Raw genomic sequence first — 10,227 nt, forward strand, 5'->3', positions numbered from 1 at the left:
ATTTATTATTAGTATACACATATTTAATTATCTGTTTTGGCTGTCCCCTCATTAGAAAAGAGTGCAGTTCTGTCATTTCTGCATCCCTGAATGCATAAACCTCTCCTTTCTGTTCCACTATTGATTTGGTTCCAGTGCTGACATTAAGGAATTATAGCCTCAAAACAAGATCAGGTACATTAAATCCTTGTTGCCAGGATCATGCTTTATAAGCACAGTAATCCTATTAAAAGCCCTACCAAATAATGTAATTGTATGTGGATTGGAAGCTCTCTAACAGGTGTGGATAACTGATACATTTCTGAAATATAGCATCTTCATAATGTAAATGCCAGCGCTGATCCATTTTATTGTATTTTGCTCTATAATATTGCAAGACTTCAAATATTTATTTGTTTATGTATTACTGATGAATGCATTTCTAGTTGCTTCTGGCTAACATAAGTGTTTAATGTAAATGTGCAGCTGCTGGTATAGCCTACCTTATGCTTGCTGTTCCCATTATAAAACCTCCTAAGACCCTTCATGCTGGTTATTCTTTTCCATTTACTGCTGAATCTTTCCAAGGCACCATAAAAAGACCAGAAAGGAGAAGAATAAATACATTCAATAAAATAGTCAAAGCATGGTTGATTTACCCCATAAAAATGTAATGGCATTCACCTGATCTAAAAGATGTCTGTGTTAGGTGTTTTGCAGAAGAACAAAAACATTGATTTATGTTTTCCCACTTTTATTATTCAACACAGCATGCTCTGAGAAGATCTGAGCCCTCAGAAAAAGGGGGGAAGAAAATACTACCTCAGACATTTCTGTCGAAACCAAGTAATATATTTTGCAAATGTTTTTTTTTCAGAGCTTTTTGGTTTACAGGATTTTTTGCTGTGCCTGGCAGCTTGAGAGTATTGATGCTTTTAGTGGAGTTAAATAACAATGGGGAAAATTCTATGCTACCTTGATGTTACACGTGCAACAACAATGGAAGACTATAGGACCGGCATGCTAACAACAGAGGTTACAAATAAGAGAGAGATGCTTAAACTCCACACTGAAGGGCTCCACACTTCAAGAAAGATATCGCTGCTCTAGAGGCCGTTCAGAGGCGACCAACCAGACTTATTCCAGGTTTGAAGGGAATGTTCTACTGAGAGACTGAGGGAACTTAACCTTTTCACCCTGGAACATAAAAGGCATCGACCACATCAAACCAGAGGAGCTTTTCCAGATCAGCAGGGACACACAGACCTGGGGACACAAATGAAAATTGGGCTTCAAGGCATTCAAGACAGAAAACAGGAGACACTTCTTCACACTTCTTCAAGTTGTCACAATCTGACTGGATAGTTTCCTTGAATCACTTATTAATGGACACCAAACGAGCATGATGGGTTGAATAGCCTCCTATCCTTTGTAAACTTTCTTAAACATACCCGTGAACAGACATGTTTTGCTGCAGAAATGTTGTCTAGTCGTTTGCCGAGTCAAGTGAGTATAGAAGAAACAGGTAGCACATGGAAAAGGGAAGTCACACCCCCTATGTCTTATATTCTGTGTCAATAGAGATCTACAAAGTCCCTGTGGTCCTTTAAATCAAACCTGATCCATTTGGGTAAAGCCACACAGGTGTTGCCATTCTAGTAAGGACTCAACCACATGCATGAACCAATTCAGGCAGGCCTGAATCTGCTGATAACAACACAGAGCAACCAGTAACTGTTTCATATCAATGGCCTACTCCAGTTGAATGAAGTAAAGATAATTAATTCAAGGACTTTTACAGAAAAAGATCAGACTTCAAATGCATCGCTATTCCCAAAGCTTGTCTGAGGTACTTTTATGAGGAAATAAATACACTTTATGAGAAATCTATTAAATTTCTCAAAGCAATATATTTTTGGCTTTGTAACACCTTGTGGAATTCTATAGGGAAAAACGCACTGGGAACCAATTGTCCCCTAATTGCCTCAGGATTCCTTTCTAATGGAGTTAGGTCACAGGCACCAAATTGCAAGGGCTTGGACTCTGTACCTGCCCAAGCCTTTGTCTTGTGTGTCTGGGGAAGGGTTTTCAACAACAGCACTCTGAATCTACTGTGAATTATACAATGGCAAGGGTCAACCTCCTATTCATTGCAGTGGGCTATACATTATCACGATGGGCTAAAATATAACAGGTTTTTCATTGGACTTGTCCAAAAAAGCTATATCCCATGCAATTTTCAATGGCATAGTTTTTAAATATTCAAAAATACACCATCTCTTACACTGTTAATATTTAACACTGCTTAGTTTAGACAATCTATTCATTATCTGAATATGAAGTGTCCAGATATAGGGCCTGATATTCAAACTTCGCACAATTTCTATGCAAAATGTGTGCCGCGCAATAAAAATGCGACTTGGCCAAAAAAAGAGAGATATTCAAACAAGGCGCAAATCTTTGTGCAACATTGGAATATATAATTTTTTTCCTGTGTTGCACAAATCTGTTTGTGACTCACAAACCCACCTGCACCACTCCACAGTGTGCTGTTATTCCCACTGTTTGAGCCAGCTTTGTGCATTCAATAAATATCCACCTCTCCAACTCCTCCCACTCTGCCAGATTTCTTCCCCTCCTCCACTCTTTTATCTTCTCTCTCTCCCCATCTCCACCCACTCACAGGGCAGGCCACCAGCTAGATCTCGTCTTCTCTACAGGCTGCTCCCCTTTGATGCTCTCCGTGACACCCTTGGACATCTCAGACCAGCACTTCATCTCCTTCTCCCTTTCGCTCCCCTTCCTCCCCACCCCACCCACTCCTTTTGTCACCTTTCGCCGTGATCTCCGCTTCATCTCCCCCTCCACCCTTGAATCCACTAATCTCACTCTCTTACCTTCCACTGACTGTTTTTCCCATCTGTCTGTTAACTGTGCTACCTCCTCTTTGTTCTCCTCCCTCACCACCTCCCTTGATTCTCTTTGTACTCTCACGTCTCATCCTGTCCGTCCCTCCCCTCCACAGCCTTGGATCTCTTCTGTCCTCCGCTCAACCCGATCCACTCTGCACACCGCTGAACAGAAGTGGAAGAGATCCAAACTCCCAGCTGCCCTCGACTTCTACCGCTCTCTACTGTCCACATTCTCCTCCTCACTCACCTTAGCCAAGAAATCTTACTTCCAATCACTCTTTGAATCCTCTGTCAACAACCCCCGCAAACTCTACTCCATCTTCTCCTCCCTCTTTGCCCCCCTCCCCTTCCTCCCCCCTCATCTCTCTCTGCTGATGATTTTGCCTCCTTCTTCTCCTCCAAGATCACAGACATCTGCAAGTTCTTCAACAGTCCCCCCTCCTCTCACATCCTGTCTACATCTCCTACTAATCAACCTGCCTTGTCTTCATTCTCACCTCTCTCAGACTCTGAACTTTCCTCTTTCCTCCTAAGTCACAAACCCACAGTGTGTGCCTTGGACCCTCTCACCACTCGTCTCCTCCAAGCAACTGCTCCTGATCTACTCCTCTTCATCTCCTCCCTCCTCTCTGACTGTTTCCCCTCTACTTTTAAACAAGCTGCTGTCATCCCACAACTCAAGAAACCACCCTGTCTCCCTACTCCCCTTCCTCTCAAAAACCCTTGAGCGAGCTGTCCACCATCAGCTCACTGCATTTCTTTCCCATCACTCACTTCTTGATCCTCTGCAATCCAGCTTCCGCACAGCTCACTCCTCTGAGACTGCTCTCCTGGCAGTCACTGACTCAATCACTCCATCTTCCTCTCCTGCCTCGCTGACCTTGGAATCTGTGGAACTGCTCTAGCCTGGTTCTCCTCGTACATCAATGACTGGACCTACCAAGTGACATGGTGAGGTTCTTCATCCACACCTCAACCTCTTCTCAGTCCAGACTGTGGAGTGCATTTGAGGGTTACAGCACACTTCCACTTGTTCAAAGCATCTTTCTATCAAAGGTGACGTGCACAAAGGAGCTTCATCTTTGCCTCCTCTACTTGGAACCTACAAGATGTGAGATTCTCTCCATGTGTTGGAAATAAAACCACAAACTGCATTCGTTTGGCTGGCTACACAAATATTGCTGTCCTCCCATCCATTTCGTTATATTTTGTATGCATTGTATTGTCCTGTCCCGTCTGTGTCCCTGAGCTGCACCTCAGTTTGGTTTGGTTCGATTTTAAAAATACATTAAGGGTGCCCTACTAGTCGTTTTAATATATTGTATGTGTACTTTTATATTATTACAGACTAGTTGCTGTGTTAGTATTGTCTTTGCAGGCTTTTCCTCCACAGCAGGAGTTTCAGCAGTGGCAGTAAAATCCAAGAATGTAAGAGATCTCTTCAGCATGAGGGGCTCTCCCGCACTACAGCCCACATGTAGTGTGTATGTTAAGTAATACATTTCCTTACTGTTTTGCACAGTTCAGTGTCATTTTGATTTGGGGTATTGACTGTATTTTATTGCTCTTCTTTTCTCTTGTTCTTGTTCTTGTTTCTTGAGAGATCTTTTTATCCTTTGATATAGAGAGTCCTCCAAATTCTCTTGTGGTTCCCATGGTTTTACTCGTGTTTTTGTCACCCATTTATGATACACCTAGATCCTCTTGTTGGTTATGACATATATGGAATCAATATAGAGATTTGAGAAATTCTTTACCATAATTATTGAAATGAAGGCATTTAACAAAAGGAGCAGATATTTGCTTTCCATTTGTATAAGACTACAATATGTCATATGCCTTGTTCTGTATAAGCTAAAGTGCAAGATAAACTGTAAAAATAATACTATTGTAGAGATGTGAAGTGAATTACAACATTCATTTATTACATTTTATTCCCCAATAGAATGGGACTGACTGTGGGCTTACGAGAATGTCAGCTCCTATTATATATAACATTGTGTACTGTACTGTAAAGCTTGAGAAGATGGCTAGCCCCCCAAAAATGTTTAGAGGGTTCCCAGCCTTCCTTTCACATCTTAGCCAGGAGCACTGGATCTGACAAGTACTATAGGATGTCTCAGTGATACCAGTGGTTAAAAAAATAAAAATAAAAAAAGTGTCCTTTTTGTGCTCGATAATTTGAATGTAAACACAAACGTTGTCAGCTCCAGTTTGGATACTTGTGTGTGCAGAACTGTCAGCAACCCACGCTGTCTTGAAATTAAATGGATTTTATCTTGCATCTTCTTCTCGCCTTTTAATGCTAATACTTGGGTTCTTACTGTATATGAAGAATTTCTGTTTCATTTTTAAATCTTCAAGGGAATAAATAAATAAGTAAAGCCTTAGTAAAATGTAATAGAAAAAGAGTAATATCATGCTGCCACTGTGTTTTCCATAATGGGCCTCGACTTTTGTAGCCTGGCTGGAGGGAAGCTTTGAAGTAAATGGTAATGGTAAGTCAGGTTTTAAGAGTGATTGCAAAGCACTGGGAGGAAGTGTCTGGCAACTGGCCTATTAGTCTAATATATTAATCTTCTTTGAGATTCACAAGCATTACATTTTGTTGGGGGGGGTTATGAAGAAAAAAAGCATGTTCACTTCTTAAGCAAATATGTGTAATTGTATTATATTATGAGCTATTAAGCTTAACAATTAACTTACCTATTTGTTTGAGTTGGACTTCAAGACTACAACACAAAGTTATTCTTAAATTGCTTCCATTGTGTATTAAATAACATCCCCATAAATTATAAGTGGGCTTCGTAGGCTACATTTAATTGTGGTAATTTATCATAATTGGCGGCAAGTTACAGTCAATGCTACAAATGGAAGCCCCTGAAAAGAAATTGTTTACAGTTATCCGAGTGTGAATTCCTGAACATGGCTGCGACAACGGAAAAGCTAATTGCGTTTTCACTTCATTAACTTCAGCATATTGAACAGATTATATAGGATTTTGATTATTGAAATACAGTTCTATTCCCAAGTTTAGCCTGTGAATATATGACAAAAAAAATCCTTAAAAATCCTGTTCCTATTATGTTATTTGTTGTGCATTATATTTAAATTAATTGATACATTTTCACATTTTGGGGCTATCCATTCATATTATTCACTAATCATTTATTAATATGCAAAAAGTTAAATTCTTTATGAGGGTTTGTAACCTAAAGGAAAAGCAATGGTAGCTGCATGATTTGAGTAAATCGAGGGATGTCCTTTCATTGACACATTCAAGCTGACAGGAAGCTTTCTGCTAATCTTTATATGAAGGCTGTGTGTTATTTCATTAAAGTCTTGTGTGTATTTTGTACGGCTGTTGCCATTGCTGTCATGCACTCATCTGGCCAATTTGCACTCATTTCTATTGTGCTTTAGTAAGTCACAGAACACGCACAAGCTGTATCATTAGCATGTGTCATGTAATAAATGCGCAGTAACAGTCTGAGGAGGTTTAGGCTTCCATGTAAATGCCACCAGATACTTGTATTGTTTGAACACGGATGCCTGGAGAAGACTGTGAAGACTGCAGTTCATTGAGTTCAGGGTTGTAAACATTCGACTGCCACCCCATACCACCTTTTCAAGTTTAATTTATTATACAAACAGCACATACTGGCTCAAGAATGCAAATCAACAATGGAGGGGCAATGGCTTCCAGATAGATGACATCTGTTTTAATAAGATGCATGTTGAACAAACACAATGAAATGTGTGCCTTATAATTTCCTACAGTAGGCAAAGAAGACAAAATGATAGGTCTATGGGTCATCCTTTTTACACATCCACTGAAGATGGGTCTTGGTATTGATTTACACTACATTACCAAAATGAAAGGGACAAGCCTCCTTCTGCAGATAATAGATTTTACCAGAGATCATGTGCTGTGTGGAGTTTGTTCTCTCTGAAGGGCACCACACCCAGTGATTATGTATTGAGATGTTTTAGGAAACAGGGTAGTTGCAGCATGGATAGGCGTCTCTCACGCCCACTAAGGAAATACTTTTTTTTCAGAAGGGGAGATGTGTACTTGGCTTGTAGACAGACAGGAAAGAGAAACGCATCAGATACACATTAGCTATTAAGGACAATAATTGGAGCAGTAGCAGACTATTTTATTAATATTTTATGAACAACTGGACGGTGTTTCTGGCTGTTGTCCTGTGGATGGTTTGCAGGTCTGTTGTATAACAGCCCCGCAGAGACAATCAGTTTGAAGGCGAACACGATTTAGTTAATGTGTGCCCATTTACAAGTTAAATGAATGAATAAATAAATACAGCGGATCTGGGTTTCCCTCGAAAACATTAAGGACTGGTTTAATAAATGCGTCCATAAACACCATGTGTGTCATCCTCACTCACCCATTCCCCTGTTCGCCACCAGAGGTCATCATCTCCCGAGTTCTAAACCATTCTCTCCATTCAATTTGCATCAATCACTCAAGTTACATTCCACAGAACCATGTGCACATGCTAGCTATCTTCTATCTTCAACACTATTGGCCCCGCACCTCACATCCCTGTCCTCTGCTTCATCCAGGTCTCTGTTTAAACCCCTGCATCTCCATAAATCAATGCTCAGTTTTGTTCTTCCTTGTGTAGTCAATTCTAAGTATTCCAGATATCTTTTCTTGCTCTCGGCTCTTGCGTGTTTCCTTGACCACCGCCTCTCGGATTTTCCCTAAGGACTTGTTTGCTCATTCGCCTGACTCATCGCATAAACTTTGACTACTCTCTTGCCTGTCTCTTCGGATCCTGTTTGCTTGCCCTAGACCCTCGCCTGTCTCGACACTTCTTCTCTCTTCGCCTGGGTTCTCCAGTCCGGTGTACCGGTCACCCGTGTCACATTACCCATCTATTGGCAGTGTCTTCTCCATTTGCATGGGTGGCTTATGTTACCAGGTCAATTTTAATTGATCCCATTGTCTGCTGTCACACTAGAATTACCGATTCACTTAAACTTTGTATTTTGATTAGTTTTAATTCTAGTCTATAACCAAACTATTTACCTTTGCTACATTTCCTTTAAAACTTCTATATTGAATGTATCCAATTGAACAAGCCCTGCCCTATTTGTATTACAGGTATTGGCTTTCCTTAATTCCCTTGTTTAGAAGACTTGTATCCTGCATGTAAACTATTGGTTACAGGTTTGCTCAATTGTTAAAATAAGCTCATTTCACTGTATTTTGCCATGTGTGATCAGGGATGTCGTTATTTTTTTCTCTTTAAAGGTTTCACTAATATGAAATTGCATGTATAGATATTTCTACCTTATTCATATTCTTATTCATTTTTACTCTTACAACTTTACATTTTAATCCAATGGCTAACAATTGGGGAATTGTAAAGTAAAAAACATACAAAAGGTATTGTTTGTGGGTACAATTGCTGTGCTAAATTATTTTATCGTGCTCCTAGGGTGAATTGTACAATCTATAGCATCACTGATGTTCTATACAGTAGAAGAATTGAGGGGGTGTTGATTCATGGGTCTCTCACCTTAACTGGTGGCATGGTCTACAATTAACCTCCTATTGCACTAATTAGTTGCTACTATTTGGGATTTACCATTAAGTAAAACCTTATTGCCCTAACCAGGTGTTCCATCAGCTGATGTCTCATGTGAATAGTGTTGCCCTTTTAAGACCCAGAATCGCTGAGCTTGTGTCAGCCATTTTCATGGACAGATGGAAAAGATCTAAAGGATCCCTCAAATATTAATTGCAGATTTACATCCACTATAATATCCCAGTGTGATGCCCTCTACTGTAATCATCTCCTTCCACAGGTCAGTTCACAGCAAATATCTGAGAGTCAGAGAATGCCTAATGAAGCAATCTATAGATTTGTCCTTTAGGCAATCTAAATCATTGTAACATTTTCAAGAAACCATTTCTATAAGGGTAAAATATACCAAATTCTATTGAAAGTTTGTGTAAGGCGTACAATTACAAATAATCTGTATTATAATAGAATAAAATGCATTTATTTATTTATTCTAACTGCAATTTTAATCGACATTTTAGTTTAGCTTATCAGTGTAAAATGAATACTGTATGATAAAAACTACTCCCTAGTAATTTGAAGTACAGTGGTTGGTAAATGCTTCATTGTAAATCTCTTAATAAATCTAATACATTTATTGAAAAGTCTTAAATGAAATTTATCGCTTCCTCACAGTGAGCTGGTACATTTTAAGCTTTATACTATTTCCAAACAACAACAAAAATAAGGCTTTTAATTGGGACCCCTGGTAAGCCAAACTCTCTGAATGTGCACTCTAGACAGGTAGGAATGGGTCACCAATGGGATTCTTAAGTTTTATACAGTATAGTCAGTATGTAGCATTTAAAACAATCCCCATCCACATCATTGTCTACCTGAACTCAAACACATGGCTTGTTATTCGTCACACTGCCTATTTCTTGATTTACCATCCCTGTGCTGAATGTCTAACTGTAACAGTTGGTTATTGGTTTCTTGAATGCTTACTAAAGCCTAAGCAGACCTGATGGCAAACTTAGCTCCTGATCACTCAATACTAAATGGAGTTCTGTGGAGCTCCCCAAAGGTGGCCAATGCAATACAAGAGTGTATTCAATGTTTCACGATTAATATAAGCTATGCTGGTTCAAAGGCATGTCAACTCCAGAGGGCATTCTCTCTTTGGCTGCGCTTGAAATCAAATCAGTGGCGTGAAATTTCACCAGACTGCTTTCTTTGCTGACTCCTACACATTCACAGAAGTGACACAGCATCAGAAAAAAACGGAATCCTCGTAAAATGACCCAGGTTTTATTGTTTAGAAATCAACTTGTAGGGGAAGGGGGTGTTTTGTTAGTTTTTGAATACATATTACTTTTAACTGCCTGAACTCTAGGCATTTTCTTGTTGTTGCAGTATCATACCAGGTAATTCAATTTAGAAAAGCAGGAAAAAGTTCAGGAAAAAATGTCTACCTGCTTCCTCATCAACTGGTAAAGTGAGAAACCTGTAAAATCTATATTAATGAAAACATCCTAACTTGTATTATTTTGTTTGTTTATTTTACAGTTAAATATTAGAGTATTTTGCTCTGTTTTCAAAGATGTCATCTCTCAAGCATATTTATTTTAGAATGACATGGTGTAGTGTACATGCTGGAGTACAAGTGGGTGGCCTTTTCTATGCCCTTTTACATCATGGGGACATTTTTGCTGTTACCACTTGTTGAATGTGAGAGGATATACTATACCACCTGTAACTAATTTGTTTTTGTTTTGTCCTTCTTGAAGGGATCATGTGTC

Source organism: Amia ocellicauda, chromosome 11 (assembly GCF_036373705.1).
Source record: "Amia ocellicauda isolate fAmiCal2 chromosome 11, fAmiCal2.hap1, whole genome shotgun sequence".
Taxonomy (NCBI): Eukaryota; Metazoa; Chordata; class Actinopteri; order Amiiformes; family Amiidae; genus Amia; species Amia ocellicauda.